The sequence below is a fragment of the Mastigoproctus giganteus genome, chromosome 1 (genome assembly GCF_048544385.1).
Source record: "Mastigoproctus giganteus isolate SK-2022 chromosome 1, ASM4854438v1, whole genome shotgun sequence".
NCBI lineage: Eukaryota > Metazoa > Arthropoda > Arachnida > Uropygi > Thelyphonidae > Mastigoproctus > Mastigoproctus giganteus.
This window is the reverse complement of record NC_143575.1, coordinates 16,793,914-16,809,906: the sequence shown is the minus strand read 5'-3', so window position 1 is coordinate 16,809,906 and position 15,993 is coordinate 16,793,914. Positions and strand designations below refer to the sequence as shown.

Sequence of the window (15,993 nt, the reverse complement as noted above, 5' to 3'; positions counted from 1 at the left end):
CTTCATGTTGGATTGTACAATTACCCCAAGCTCTTTATCAACTACCTTGAGTTTGGTGCTACTGCAATTCAGTACCTTACATTTATTAATGTTAAATCCCAATTGCCAATTTTCAGCATGTCTTGAAGTAGCATACCTCGTAATGTAATTTGCCACACTGCCAACTTTGGTTTCATCAGCAAACTCAGACATAACTTTTCTTGTGGTTGCACTTTTTTCTGGCATTTTTGGCTTGTGTGTCAATTATTTCTTTAGGTTTGCATACACTTTTTTCTTTTACTTATGAAGACACAAAAAAGCAGACAACTAATTAATATCTTCTTTGATTTTTTTTTTTTTTTTTTTTTTTTGCCTCTTCCCTATCACCATACATCAATGCGGGTCTAACCACAGCTGCACATGTTTTTTGGTACTCAGCTGAAAATCTTTTTGTGGTTTAAATTTTTCACAAAGTGAGAAAGAAATTGCTACTTAATAAAACGTACACTGTATAGGCCATGTCCATGCATGTGCTTTTATTGGCTGACTAATGCAGATTAATGTACATAAAAAAAAATAAACACATTGCTAATTTGATTCCACACACTACTACAAAAAATATGACTAACATACTACCACAAAAAAATCTTTATCTTCGCCTTCTTCCCACGTTTATATGGGGTCGGCATTTCCGTCCTTAATTGTTTTCCTTCATTCCTCCCTATCCTGGGTTTTCTCTCTCTTTTAAATCCTCTGCCACCTTGTCCTTCCATCTCAGCTTAGGTCTCCCCCTCTTCCATATCACCTCCAACTTTTCACACCTCTTCCCCACATACTCCTCACTTCTTCGTTCCACATGTCCAAGCCACCTCAACCTAGATTCCTGCATATTTTTTTTTACTCAGAAGCCCCACCTTAACCGTACCTCTGATGTAGTAATTTCTTATCCTATCCTTCCTCATCACACCTCACATCCATCTTGGCATTTTCATCTCTGCAACTTCCATCTTCTTCTCCTGGGCCCCTGTAATCACCATGTCTCAGCACTGTACATCAGTGCAGATCTAACTACAGTTTTATACTCTTCCCTTCATTCTACAATTTACTTTCTTATCACACAGCACCCCACTCATCTTTCTCCAGTTCAACCATCCACATTGCACTCTATGCTGTATTTCTGCACTCAATCCTCCATCCCTCTCAACGTTCAATCCCAGATACTTAAATTTCAAAACTGTTGGTAGATTTTCCTCCTGCGGTTTTATAGAACTCTCATCTTCTCCATTCAGTGCCTTATATTCTGTCTTTGTTCTGCTTATCCTCATGCCTCTCTCTTCCAACACTTTCCTCCAATTTCTTCTCTACCTTTCCTTGGGATAGCTCACACAGTACGATATCATCTGTAAACTGCATACTCCATGATGCTCTACTCTTCACGTCTCTCACCAACACATCCATTACCAGATCAAACAGATATGTGCTGAGAGCTGATCCCTGTTGCAGTCCAACTTCTACAGAGAACCCCTCAGTCATACGTACACTACTCTTAACCTGAATCACCGTTTCCTCGTACATTTCCTTCACAAGTCTTACCACAAAAATATACGTAGCCAATTGTTAACTGTGGCACAGTGCCACAATTGTTAACTGTGGCACTGTTATCAGCTGCAATGAAGTTATACACTTTTCTGGCTGTAGTAGCATTATGAGTATAAAGAAAAATTTATTATTAGTTCAGGCATTAATTGTTTTTATATTTGTTATCAATGAGCAGTAATGACAGATCTGCTTGCAAACCGTCACAGGACCAGAAAGTTGTTTGTTTTAACACATTCACTGAATCTCCATTATTCATTAACAACATACCAGTGCATTTATATGAGAAAAATCCACTGAAGAAAATTTGATGTACTCATATGTGAAACATGCTGTTGCATTGATGGTAGTGGCTGACCATGACAAAGGCCTGCATCTCTGTCATGTAACTAAAACATTTAATATTTTTACACAAACCATTTTCTTTTTAAGTGAAAATTTTAAATGAACAATGTTTTAAGACCCCCACATCCTAGTTGGTGAGGCCTGAGGTGTATGCTTCCTGTGCCTGTAGTGTAATCTGCCACGTGCCTGTAGTGTAATCATTATTTGGAAGATGGTGGGACACCATTGAGATGTTCTTCTGCAAAATGAATGCTAAAAGAGGAAGTGAAACTTCCTCCTTGAATGTCATCATTTTGTAGAAAAACCTAAATTACTCTGGTCAACACATAAAATGTTATGAAAAAGAAAATACCCAATCTTGACTAATTTCATGCTGCTGAACATGAAAATCGCATTCAAATTTGTCGATTGGCTCTTGTTTTCGAATTACAGTTGAGGTCTCATATTAGCAAGCTACTCTACATTATCAACTGCGGCTCTCTGCAATACACGTGGCAACACTGCAGTTTCAGTACCACCACGCTCTTATCATGTGATTGGCAACTGTCACCTTGCTCTGCAAGGTGACAGATAAATTGTCACCTCAAATGAGTCTTCAACTCTGTTGCAGTAACCCTCGAATACAGCTAGGTACTGGGCGATTTGTTCTCAGTTAACGGTTGTTCTATATGAGATTTCAACCTTTCGCACAGTATTTCTGTTGTGCAAGATTAATATTAGCATTAGCATTAGTAGAGGCATTTGATGCAAGAAAGCAAGCTTATGCAGCATCAGCCAAAAAAAAAAAAAAAAAAAAAAAAATCCACTTCCACTTCACCCCTCTGTTCGTTCAAAATACCTGTCCAGCTGAGCCTTAAACTTATTTAGGCTATCAACCTCCACCACAAGGGATGGGAGTCTGTTCCACCAACCAACCACCCGCTGGCTAAAGGCAAATTTCCGCACGTCTATCCTACATCTGTCTTTCCTATATTTGAATTTATGCCCTCTCAGGTGATTTTTCTGAGCTAGAGGAAGAATCCCATCAGCATTGCATGCTTAAACCATTCAAGGCTTTATACACCTCTATCAGATCACCTCGCTGGTGCCTAGTCTCCAGACACTGTAATTTGCAAAACTTAAGCCTTTCTTCGTAAGAGCACCCCTTTGTTCCATTCACTAATCTTGTTGCCCTTCTCTGTACTCGTTCCAGCAGCTCTACATCCTTCTTGAAATGAGGCCTCCAGACCTGTATACAGTACTCTAGGTGTGGCCTGACCATCGCCTTATACAATGGAATAATCACCTCCTTATCCCTGCTGGAAAAATTCCTGTATATCATTGACAATACTCCATGAGCTACTCTTGCAGCCCGTCTGCACTGCTCAGAGAACTTCATATCTGCCTGCACAACCACCCCCAAGTCCCTTTCATTCTCTACCACTGTCAGTGTAGTACCACAGAGTTGATACGTTGCTCTGGGGTTGCTGTTTCCCATGTGTAGTACTTTACATTTGTCAATGTTAAACTTCATTTGCCACCTCTCAGCCCATCTGCTCAACCTTTCCAGATCCTGTTGCAGTAGCATAGTGTCAGTAGTGTCCTTGACAACCCTGCCAACTTTTGTATCGTCTGCAAACTTGGACATTAAGCCCGATATACCATCATCAATATCATTTATAAATACAGAAAACAATAATGGACCCAACACTGAGCCCTGAGGGACTCCACTAATAACATCAGTCCACGAGGAGCAGTGTCCATTGATTACCACTCTCTGTCTTCTCCCCCTCAACCACCCCTTTATCCATAGCAGCAATTTGCCTCCAATGTCACACTGCTCCAATTTGTGTAGCAGTCTTCCATGTGCAACAGTATCAAAAGCCTTTCTAAGATCCAAGTATATAATATCAAAGTTATTCCCTGCATCCAGTTCTTTTGTGACTGCATCATAGTATCCAATCAAGTTGGTCAGGCAAGACTTCCCCTTAACAAAACCATGCTGTGTCTGAGCTATAACTGAAGTCTTGTCTAAATGATCCTGCAGTGCTTCTTTAACCAGTGCCTCCATTAATTTTCCTGGAACAGAAGTTAAGCTCACAGGTCTATAATTACTTGTGCCAGCCTTTGATCTTCCTTTGTGAATTGGGGTCACATTTGCACATTTCCAGTCTATGGGTACCTCCCCTGAGTCCAAGGAAGCTCTCATAATTATGGCTAAGGGTTTGCTTACTTCCTTTGCTGCCTCCTTTAATATAACTGGATAGATCCCATCCACCCCGGGTGCCTTTCTTGTGTTTATCTTCAACAGTTTCTCCTCCACTTCACTCCCAGTTATTTCAAGATTCTGTAGCTTACTGCTAGAGTTGAATACACCTCTGGCATTTCCCCTCGCTGAATAACTCCTCATGTGTGAATGTCGATGCAAAATATTCATTTAGTTTGTTAGCTACCTGAGCAGGATCATCAACACTTGACCCATCAATATCAAGTGGACAGATCTGATTCATCCCCTTCCTTCTAGAGTTTACATAAGTAAAGAACTCTTTGCTGTTTTTCTTTGCATCCCTTGCCAAGGATTTCTCGTAATCCGCCTTCGCCTGCCTAACCTCCTTTGTAACTTGGTTGCATATCAACTTGTATCTATCATAGGCTTCTGTGTCATGTGTTAATTTGTATGTATCCCATTCATTGTTTCTTTTCTGCAATATGCCTCATCAGTTCATCTGACATCCATTTAGGCCTAAACCTTGAACAATATTTCTTAGTTGGTGTGTAAAGCCTAGTAGCTTCCAAGATAAGTTCTTTGAATGCTTCCCATTTTGAATTTGCTGTTGGTAACATCATCAGTTGGTCCCACTGTATAGAATTTAAATACTGTCTCAGTCCATCGTAGTCGCCTTTACGGAAGCAATAACCCTTCCCTTTACCCCTAATGGTAGTTACCTCTTTGAGTAAATCCCACTTCAGCACACTGTGATCACTGCCACCTAGTGGTTCATTTATCTGCAGATTCTTAATGCATGAAGAATCACTGCTGATAATCAAATCAAGAGTATTACTCCCTCTAGTTGCCTCCCGAACATGCTGATGTAGAAAACAATCATCCAATAAATCCACAAAAGCCCTGCTAGTGTGTGAGTAACCAGCCCCCAAATTCCAGTCAATATCTGGGAAATTAAAATCTCCCATTATAAGACACTCTGATTTACTGGCCCACTCTATTTCCCTGTACAGTTCCTTATTATACTCATCAGAGTCATTAGGCCTATAGCACACTCCTACTCTCAATTTTGATCTCCCAATGTTTATGTCACACCAAACTGACTCAACACTGCACTGTCCAGCGATGTCGACTGGCTTCACTTCCTTGGTTTTTATGTGTTTCTTAACTAATAGCATAACCCCTCCCCCCTTCCTATCCTGTCTATCCTTTCTGTAGACGTTGTACTCCCCAAATTGCAGTTCTGCATCCCTTATATCTGTGTGACACCACGTCTCTGATATCCCAACAATATCTGCCTTCGATGTTTTGAGCAATACCTCAAATTCATCAAATTTATTTACTAAACTCCTAGCATTGGTGTACACGCAAGTATACCTGCACCTGTTTCTATTCTTAGCTACCCTAACACAACCCATGTGTTTACTTGTACCGCAATGGCTCCCAGCAGTCTCTGAAATACCATGCATCTTGTTTTTCAGGCTTCTGCTCATTCTGATAGAAGCAGTGCAAGAATCTCTTTCACCTCTGCCAGTGGCTACTGTCAATCTATTGGTCTTTGTCTCCCCCCAAGCTAGCAGTTTTCCGACCCACCTAACTGCCTCGATAGCATCAGCTAATATTCTTGCACCCTATATGCCTAATAATTGTGTGAATAGTCTGGATGATTTGTGCTACTTATGTGGAGAAATGGCCCCTTAATTCGAGATATAAAAAAAGCCTACTTCTTGTATTTTGGTGTAAAGTAGGCAACCAGGACAAGAACTGGGCTCCACGCATATGCTGCACTATCTGTTCCACAAAATTCAATATGTGGGCAAATAAAAAGGGACGTTTTATTCCTTCAGTGCCCATGATATGGAGTGAGCCAACAATTCATGTCACAGACTGTTATTTCTGTATGGTGTCTCCTGTTAGAAAAGGGATGACAATGAAGAAAAAATGGACAGTGATGTACCCAAATATACCATCTGCAATTCGTCCTGTGCCTCTCGGTGAAGTACTACCTATTCCTGAACTACCCGACCATTTTTCTGTATACTCTGATGAAGATGCTGATGAACATTAACTTGATATACACGAAGAAGCACAGCAGCTGTCTACATCAAGGGATCCACCATTTTGTCCAAACCTTTATCTTTCTGAATCACATAGGATCGCAGAAAGTGAGCTTAATGACCTCATTGGGGATCTCAAACTGCCAAAGAATAAGGCAGAGCTTTTGGCCTCAGGATACAACTGTGGAATCTTCTGGATCATTCTGTGAAAGTGACATTTTGTACTCTAAATAAAGATTATGATAAATTCTATCAAACAGAAGGTGAACTCACTGTTTGTAAGGATGTTTATGGTCTAATGGCAGCAATGAACATGAAGCACATTCCTGAAAAATGGCAACTATTTATAGATGCTTCTAAGGTTAGCCTTAACTCCAGGGGCTCACATCTGGTGCGTATGGGCTTGGCACACCCAGGGTCCTGAGCTGGATATCATCATTCTCTTTCTCGGCGATTCCCTTCTGACTCTTTCTCTCTCTCTCTCTCTCTCTCTCTCTGTAACTGAGAAATTATTTTTTTTTGGCTGGTTCAGCAAATGCTTTAGGCTTCCTTGCACCATATGGCTAATGATGATAATAATAAAAGCTGTGTTATTACACAATGGAAATATTCTGCCTTCAATACCTCTTTCATATGCCGTCCACAAAAAAGAAACATATGCAAACATAGAGAACATCCTTTGTACACTATCAGAAGTAAGAGTGGCAGATATGTTGTGATTTAAAGGTAAGTGCCATTTTATTAGGACTACAAAAGGGTTACACTATGTATTGTTGCTTTCTCTGCGAGTGGAATAGTCACACCAAGGATATACACTACAAGAAGAGGAGTCAGCCTCAACGAAAATCATTAACACCTGGAATGAATAATGTAGCATATGAACCTCTGGTAGATCCAAATAAAGTTTTGCTTCCACCATTCTGGGATGAAATTGCTGGGAATGCTGATGGAATTCTTCCTTTTACTCAGATTAAGAACCTGAAGGGGCATAGATTCAAATTGAGGAAAGACAGTTGTAGAATAGATGTGTGGAAATTTGCCTTTAGCCGGCGGGTGGTTGATTGGTGGAACAGACTTCCATCTTTTGTTGTGGAAGTTGTTGATAGCCTAAATAAATTTAAGGCTGAGTAGGACGTGCATTTGGAACGAATGGAGGGGTGAAATGGCAGTTTTTTTTTTTGGCTGATGCTGCATAAGCTTGCTTTCTTGCATCGTATGCCTCTACTAATGCTAATGCACTCCACATCAAACTGCTGGGGCTTGTGAGAAATTTCGTGAAGGCTTTGGAAGTGGATGGTTCTGCATTCACATACTTGGGAAGTGAATGGTCCTGCATTCCATACTTGAATAATACAAGAAATTTTCCCAAGACTTAGTACAGAGAAGATTAAGGCAGGCATTTTCATTGCTCCACAAATAAGGCAGCTTTTCAAAGATGAACAGTTTGAATGTTGTCCTTAGTGATAAATCAGAAAGCCTTTCTAAATGTTTCAATTGGTTTTTTAGGAAATATTGAAGCCGCCAACTATAGAAAGCTTGTGGAAGATCTCATTACTTCTTATGAAAAACTGGAGTGCAACATGTCATTGAAGATGCATTCCTTGCACTCACACCTGGACCTGGATCTGGATTTCTTCCTGCCAAACTGTAATGTCGTCAGCAACGAACATGGTGAGCACTTCCATCAAGACATTGCAATGATGGAACAAAGATACAAAAGCAGGAGTGCTGCCATGTTAGCTGATTATTGTTGGATGGTGAAAAAGGATGCTCCCAAAGCTGAATACAAGTGAAAGGTGAAAAGGTCCCATGTTTGATACAAGTATGTTTGTAGCTACATCTCATTGCCAAAAATAAAATAAAATAAACTTTGTATAAATATAAAAAAACATTCTATAAACCATATTTTCAAATCTAATCTGGTGCATAAGAAAACAAGGACGCTGATATGTAACACCCTCACCAGACTTATCCTAACCTATGGCTCTGAGGCATGGACAATGAGCAAAGGGGATAGGAAGAGGCTGACTGGTGCAAAAATGTGTTTCATGCGCAGAACTGCAGGCTGTACCAGACTTGACAGGAAAAGAAATCAAGACATCCTGTCAGAACTGTAGACAATCTCAGTACTGAATTATATAGACTCCTGCAGAAACAGATGGATCCAACATGTAGAGAGACTCCTAACTACAGACCCCTGTAAAGATGGAGAGAGACCGTAACAGGCCACTAGGCCTAATACTGGACAGGAAGAAGAAATATAAAAAACTACTTTTTTTGAAAACAAGAGCCGATCTGCTATTTAAGCTAGTCTAGTGTAAGGTGACCATTTCTTTTTTTTTTTTTTTTTTTTCCTTGGGGTTTCCAGGGACACAGGACTTTTTTTTTTTTTTTTTTTATAAAGGGCCCATTCCCTACTCCTGGTAGAGGATGAGCCCTTTGATGGACTATATAAATGCCCTCGGCTGGATCTCAGCCCATTATACTGTGGACCAGCACTGACTGCCAAAGAACGGTCACCCCCTCCAACTACTGACCACGCCTGATGGTGCTTAACCCCAGCAATCAGAGAGGTGACTCTAACACAAACAGCCATCACACGGCCTGATGCGGGACCTTAAATAATACTCATTCTATAGTAATAATAATCATTTTATTTGAACATTTGAAAACCCGTTTTACATGAATGTTTGCATTGCACTAATTAACTGCTGTATATTTGTCCGAAGAATGAATTTTTTTCAATATAGCAGGGTTTGCTGATATTTTCACACTAAAGGCCTCTCATGATAAATGCATGTTGATTTTAACAGCTATGATAGCTCGCATTGTTTCTACTTTCTGCGGTGATTTTTTATTGCTCCATATGTAGTTCATGCAAGAAAACACTCTTTCAACAAAAGCGTTGCTTCCAGGGAGGCACATCATAAGACTAACAACTTTCTTCATGTTAGCATGCAGAACATTATTTTCTTTCATACGAAGAAGAGCTTTGCACCGTTTCTTAGCAAGGGCCATAGAATTGAACCATTCGTTGTCTCTTCCCGATAAATATGTTCGCAAGTAAGTAAATTCATTAAACAACTCATCGTGATTGAATGTTTGAGTTGAGACCTCAGAGTTTCCCGGTATGATTACACTGTTGCCAGATTAGCAGAATTTTAATACTTTTAATTTTAATAGCAAAATCATGGCTCCTGTCTCATATTCATTATTATATAACTTTAAGGAAGAAATACAGAATTGGGAACAAAAATAAGCCATGACACAAGTCTTGTTTCGGGGACAAATGGTCACCTTAGTCTAGTGGCATGTAAAGTATAGTTCTCAGAACAGTTCATGGGATTTTGTCATTAGTATACAGGAATTTTGCTAGCAAGGATAAGGAGGTGATTATCCAATTGTATAAAAGCAATGGTCAGGCCACATTTTCCAGGTCTGAATGAGATCTAATTGAGTTATTTAAGGCTTTGAATGGATTGAGTAAGCTCAATGATCATGGAATCCTTAGCCTTATTACACACATGAGGGGGAATAAATTCAAACTAAAGAGGGATGCAAGCAGGGTAGATGTGTTTTTGCATACATTTGGTGTTGTAGAGGTGGGTGGTTTCAATAAATTCAAGGAAGGATTAGACAAACTGTTAGAAGGGGTGGATAGGTGATAATGGGAAGTGTTTTTTTTTTCTTTTTTTGCTGATGCTGTGTAAGCTTGCCATCGTTTACTTTAATAGTTGCCAGTTTGTGTTCAAAGTGTTTGCATTGTTCAAAAGACACAAATGAGTTGTCTAGTCAAGCAGTATGATTGGTGATACTGAGAAGTGTTTTAAATGTAATGGATCATCATCAGCCATTTTCAATCCACTGCAGGATGAAGGCCTCTCCAGCAACTTTCCAGTTCCTTCTGTTTTGAGCACTGGCCATCCATTTACTACCCACAAACTCATGAATTTCATCTATCCATCTCCGCCTTTGTCTTCCAGGTTTTCTTCTATCTTCTCTTGGATACCATTCTGTTATTTTCTTAGTCCATCTGTCATCATGTCTTCAAGCTATGTGTCCTGCCCAAGACCATTTTAGTTCTTTAGTTTTGATAAGAATGTCCTTTACTTGAGTTTGCTGCCTAATGATATCTTCTTATCTAACAGTCTGATTCCCAATATAATTCATTCCATTCTTCGCTGTGTGGTTGTCAGCTTCTCTTCCATTCTTTTGGTGAGTGCCCAAGTTTCACTTCCATAAGTCATGGTGAGGAGTATACATTGGTTCATTATTTTACGTTTCAGACAAACTGGGATATTGCTCTTCAGTATGTGACTATATTTCCTGAATGCTATCCATCCAAAATTTATTCTTTTCTTGACTTCCAGTCATTTATCATTATTACAGCTAATAACTTGTCCCAGATAAGTATATGACTCCACCTTTTCAATTACTGCTCCTTCGATCATTATTTCCCTTTCTGTGGCATACTTGTTCATCATTACTTTTGTTTTAGCTATATTCATCTTTAGTCCAAAATCCTAACTGTGCATAACTGATTAAGATTTTCCTCTAATTCTTTGGGATCATGGCTTATGACCACAATGTCATCTGCAAATCGTAAATGGTTTAAGGTACTCTCCATTCACATTGACTCCTTTCTGCGACCAGTCTAATCTTCTGAAAGCTTCCTCAAGGGCAGCAGTAAACAGCTTCGGAGATATTGTGTCTCCTTGTCGAACTCCTTTCTCGATTTTAAATTTCTTACTGTCTTTGTCTAGTCTAATAAAGGAGATAGCATTCTTCAAAATCATATGTTGGGTATCTATGCCTTGTCTTTCCAGTGCCCGAAACATTGCCTTATGCTGTATGGAGTCAAATACCTTTTCATAATCCACAAATGCCAGGCATAATGGTGTTTTATACTCATTTGCTTTCTCCATTAGCTGTGATATTACTTGAAGGTGGTCCATAGTTGAGAATCCTGTCTTAAAGCCAGCTTGCTCTTTCGGTTGATTCTCATGAAGTATTCTTTCTAATCTGTTAGTAATGTCCCTTGTGAACAACTTGTAGATGTGGGATAACAAGCCAATTGGTCTATAATTTCCAATTTCTGATTTATCTCCTTTCTTATGCAGGAAAACAATGATTGCATTATTCCACTGCTTAGGCGTCACACCGTTTCTAATGCACTTTGTGAAGAGCCTTGCCAGTTTTTGTGTTATGTCTCTTCCTCCCAATTTTAACAACTCTACAGTAACTTCATCTTCCCACGAGGCTTTCTGATTCTTGATTTTCTTCAATGCATGTTCTACCTCATGAGGAAGAATATCGGGTATATTGTATGTGTTGCTAATTTGCAATCCATCTTCCCCACTGCTGGCATCATTCCCTCGCTCCTTGTATAATTCTCTATAGTAGTCTTCTGCTATTTGAATTATGCCTTCTCTGCTGTTTATAAGTACACCATCGCTATTCTTCAGTTTCAGTATCATTTGTCTTTCTGTATTACTGCTCATGGCTGCTGATTTAAATCCTTTGTTTTCCCTTAATGCTTGTTCTACTTTTCTTGTGTTAAATCTTCTTATGTCCTCTCTGAGTCTCTTTCTAATGGCTTTGCATAACTCAGTATACTCAATTTTCTCCTTGTCAGTGTTTATCTTGCTCTTCATTTTTCGCCTTCGGTTCATCATAACAAGTGTTTCTTGACTAATTTTTTCTGCTTTGGATTTCTTTTTCTCTGTAGGTTTCTTGGGCTTTATCACTTTCAGAAAGTTGTAATATTCCTTGTCGATATCTTGGTCCTGAGCAGTCTGCAGAAGCTCAAACTTGTTCTTAAGTTCCAGTACATACTGCTTTTTCTCCTCTTCTGTTATCTTAAAGACCTTTGTATTATTTACTTGAGTCAGTTTTTTCCTTTCCTTTCCTACATCTATATCAAGTGTACATCTTACCATTCTGTGATTGCTTCCAACATTTACCTTATTCAAGATGGTAACATTATTCGCAATATATCTTCTGTTAGTGAGGATGAAGTCGATTTCATTAGTTGTTAATCCATTTAGACTCTTCCATGTCCACTTTCTGTTCACCCTTTTCTTGAAAAAAGTGTTTATTACTGACAATCCTTGAGATTCTGCAAATTCCACAAGTCTTTTGCCTCTTTCATTTCTTTCACCAATTCCAAAATTTCGTATAGTTCCCCTTTCTGTACTGTTTTGTCTTTTTCCAACCTTAGCATTGAAGTCCCCCATAATAATAGTGTAGTGGGTTTTCTGCTCATCTAGAAGACTCAATTTTGGTGTACATTTCTTCAACCTCTTCATCATCATGGCTCAACGTTGGTGCATAAATCATTATAACCTTTAGCTTGTACCTCTTAGAAATCTTGAGTATTAGTCTTGACACTCTTGGTGATGTACTTTTGAATTCCAAAATGTTGTTTTTTAAATCTTTATTGACCAGAAACCCAACTCCACCTTTGCTCCTTTCACTGTTTCCATTGGTGTACAGCAGATTTCCACTTGATGGACTTATAAGTGATTCATTTCTTCTTCTTGTTTCAGCCAAACCGATGATATTCCAATTCACATTTTCTAATTCCTTTTCCAGCTCTAATATCCTGTCTTCACCGATGAGTGATCTTACGTTGTAACAGGCCAAGTTCAGTTTCCGTGCATGGCAGCCTGATTGTACCCAGAGATTCTTAGCACCCTCTGCTTCCACTCTGATCCTCTCGTTGCTGGGGATTGAGGGCCATTTGTTTTGTCGTGCTGTCATATGCTGGAGGGTTTGGTCTTTTCCTCTTCATGCTGACCAGGCATTTTGAAGAGAACCACTCTACACGTTCATTGCCACCTAAGTGACGTAACAGGGCTTGCTGTCGAGAAGGTGTGCACGAGTGAATTTTAGGGAGGCCGGCCAACCAGACTTCTCCTAAATCTTCTGTAATAGAAAGATATTGGATCCTTCAATATTTTAGACTAAGTGTCTGATAACACACAGGATACCTGTTCCCCTCTAAGCCCCTTGGATCACACTACCACTATGTAAGAAATTTAAAAAAAAAAAAAAAAATCCCTTTTATAGACAGAAATAAGCCAGATATAAAATCCACTAGGCTTAACAATACATAATTTTCTTTGACAAAAAAGTCTGAATTTTGTTCTACTGCAGGGGTTCTTAGTTCCACGGACCCCTTTGCCAGTCAGGTGAATGCCACGGACCCCTTCTCAGAATAATGTTTTTAAATGCATTAAATAAAATTACAAAAAAACCAGTTTAATGAAATAGTTATGAAAATTTAAAAAAAACATTATACAGTAATATATGTGTTTCTTTCTTAACACATTGAATAATAATACAATACATTTAAAATATAGGAAAGTTGAAGTTAAATTTTATTTTTTAAGGACATATCAGTGTGAAGACTGTAGTTGTTTATCTTGAATAAGAACATTAAACTGTGGTGTGGTATTTGACAAGGCAACACACGTCATGTTGGACACATATAATCGATTTCGATTTTTTGTTTTACAAGTTACAAGTGCTGAAAATCCCGATTCGCACAGATATATTGTTGCAAATGGTATCAAAGCTTCCATAGCTTGCTTTACAAGACGAGGATAGGCTTCTCTCAGAGAACACCAGAATTCTCCAAAGCTTTTTGAGGTAAACTCCAATCGTAGTAAGTTTTTTGACCTAAGATCAATGAGTTCATCTTTGGTTAAGTCAACATCTTCGATACAGTTTATATCAGAAAGAAAAGGATTTCGGATCCATGGGTCAGTTTTCATGCCATCAAGATAGAAATATTGGTGCACTATAGCCTTAGATGCTGATGCGCCATAAAAATCCTAATAACCAACCAACCAATCAAGATAGAAATAACTTTTAAAAGAGTTCTGTAATGTTTCCAAGTGTTTGCAGATATCTCTTTTCAAAAAAATTGAGAGAAGTTTGCATTTCAACTACATCTTGGTAAAGCACTTCCTGCAACAGTGGAAAGTTAGTAAGAATGTCGATCTCTACTCTCTTCTTCCATATTGGTAACTTAGCAAGAATTTCTAATTTTATAAGAAAGCTTGTAATATTTCAGTTGCATTCATAATGGTGACTTCATGACCTTGAATGGAAAGATTTATCTCATTCATATGGCGAAAAATATCTGCCAGGTAAGCCAACTCATGGATAAAATCCTTCTTTTCAAAATGTTCCAAGAGTGGGTTTTCTCTTTCTTTCAGAAAAAGTGAAACTTCTGCCCTTAGTTCGAACAAGCACTTCAAGACTTTTCCTCTTGAAAGCGAGCGCACTTCTGTGTGGTAGAGAAGCACTTCATATTCTGCTCCCATTTCTTGACAAAATCTTTTAAAAATACGATGATTCAGAGAACTTCTTTTGATAAAGTTGATAACTTTTATGGCTGTTGACAATACTTCTTTCAGGGTTGTTGGAAGAGTCTTTGTTTCCAGTGCATGTCTGTGTAAAAAGCAATGAGTGACAATGACTTTTGAGAAGCTTCTTTTTTCACTAAAGTAACAAAACCAGATGTATTACCAAGCACTGCAGGAGCTCCATCAGTAGAGAGATTGAAAGAGAATGAAGTTTTCCTTTCCATTCAAAGTTTTGTTTGTAAAAAAAACTTTTTACCATTTCGAAAATGCTGATGGCCTTTGTAGTTTCCGAAAGAGACTCACAAAATAAGAATTCTACTTTGATGGCGTCAGCATGCACATAGCGAACAAAAACAAGGAGCTGGCTACATTGAGAAATGTCTGTAGTTTCATCCAATTGCATACTGAAGGGGAATGGCGAGGCTGCCATTTCCTCAATGACCTGCTTCAAAATATTAAAAGACATAAATATTCTAGAATGTATTACATCATTTGATAAGGGGGAACAGCTTCCAGTTTTTTTTCTCTGTTCCAGTCCACAGACCAGTTCGACCATTTCCAGTGCACATGGCTTTACTAAAGTCTCTCCAATAGTGTGGGGCTTCTTTTGCTTGGCAATCCGGTAAGCAACTTTATAGGATGCTTCAAGAAAAGGTTTTCGTGAAATGGCAAATCAAAGTTTTGGAAGTGCCCTGCTTTTTTGAATTGAGATTTTTTCGCACGAAAAACCAGCACCTTTTTAGATGCATTTTTAGCATGGACAGACTTGAGATGGTCTTTCAGTTTTGCTGGCTTCATACTTCCATTCGCAAGAATTTTTCCACACAAAAAACACTGCGGTATTTGAGTCCTGTCAAGTTCATTAATGCAAGTGAAACCAAATAATACATAGTTTTCATCATACTTCCTTTTCTTCGACATTTCAACTTAAATTTGGTCTGTAACAAATGTTAAATAATTAATGCAATATTAGCAACTAAGAAAGACATGCGAAGACCGTATGCATCGACAGACATGGTGGGCGTGCATACATGCCTGTAGCACTGCAGGGGCCTCCACCGTTGGACCGATACACACGCACATAGCAGCGAAAAGGTTAAATTACACACTTCAACTGTTATCTAAACCGTAGGATGTGTTTGAACATACCTGGCTTGCTCTCGTAGCCAGCATGTCTGTTCGTATTAAAAGTGGCCTACTAGACGCTGATTTGCCGGATAGTTTGCCGCCTACATCGCACGATAGTCTGTCCACAGCAGGACTGCAATCTAGCGGTCTTTGAAATAACTGTCGTAATTTCAAAGTAACGATGAGCGTAAGCGATTTTTCGAGATATGCAATAACTATAATATGATATGAAAATATCTGTTATTTCTATTGGTGACTACAGATACAGCTAATACAATTTGTAATTTATTACATACATGCATAAGTGAAG

General features: G+C 38.8%; 1 protein-coding gene across 5 annotated transcripts in view; it reads left to right on the top strand.

The window, feature by feature from the left end:
* The window catches only part of LOC150090585 (GRAM domain-containing protein 2B-like), a 196,386-nt gene that overhangs the window by 162,166 nt on the left and 18,227 nt on the right, over positions 1-15,993 (top strand). The window lies entirely within an intron of this gene.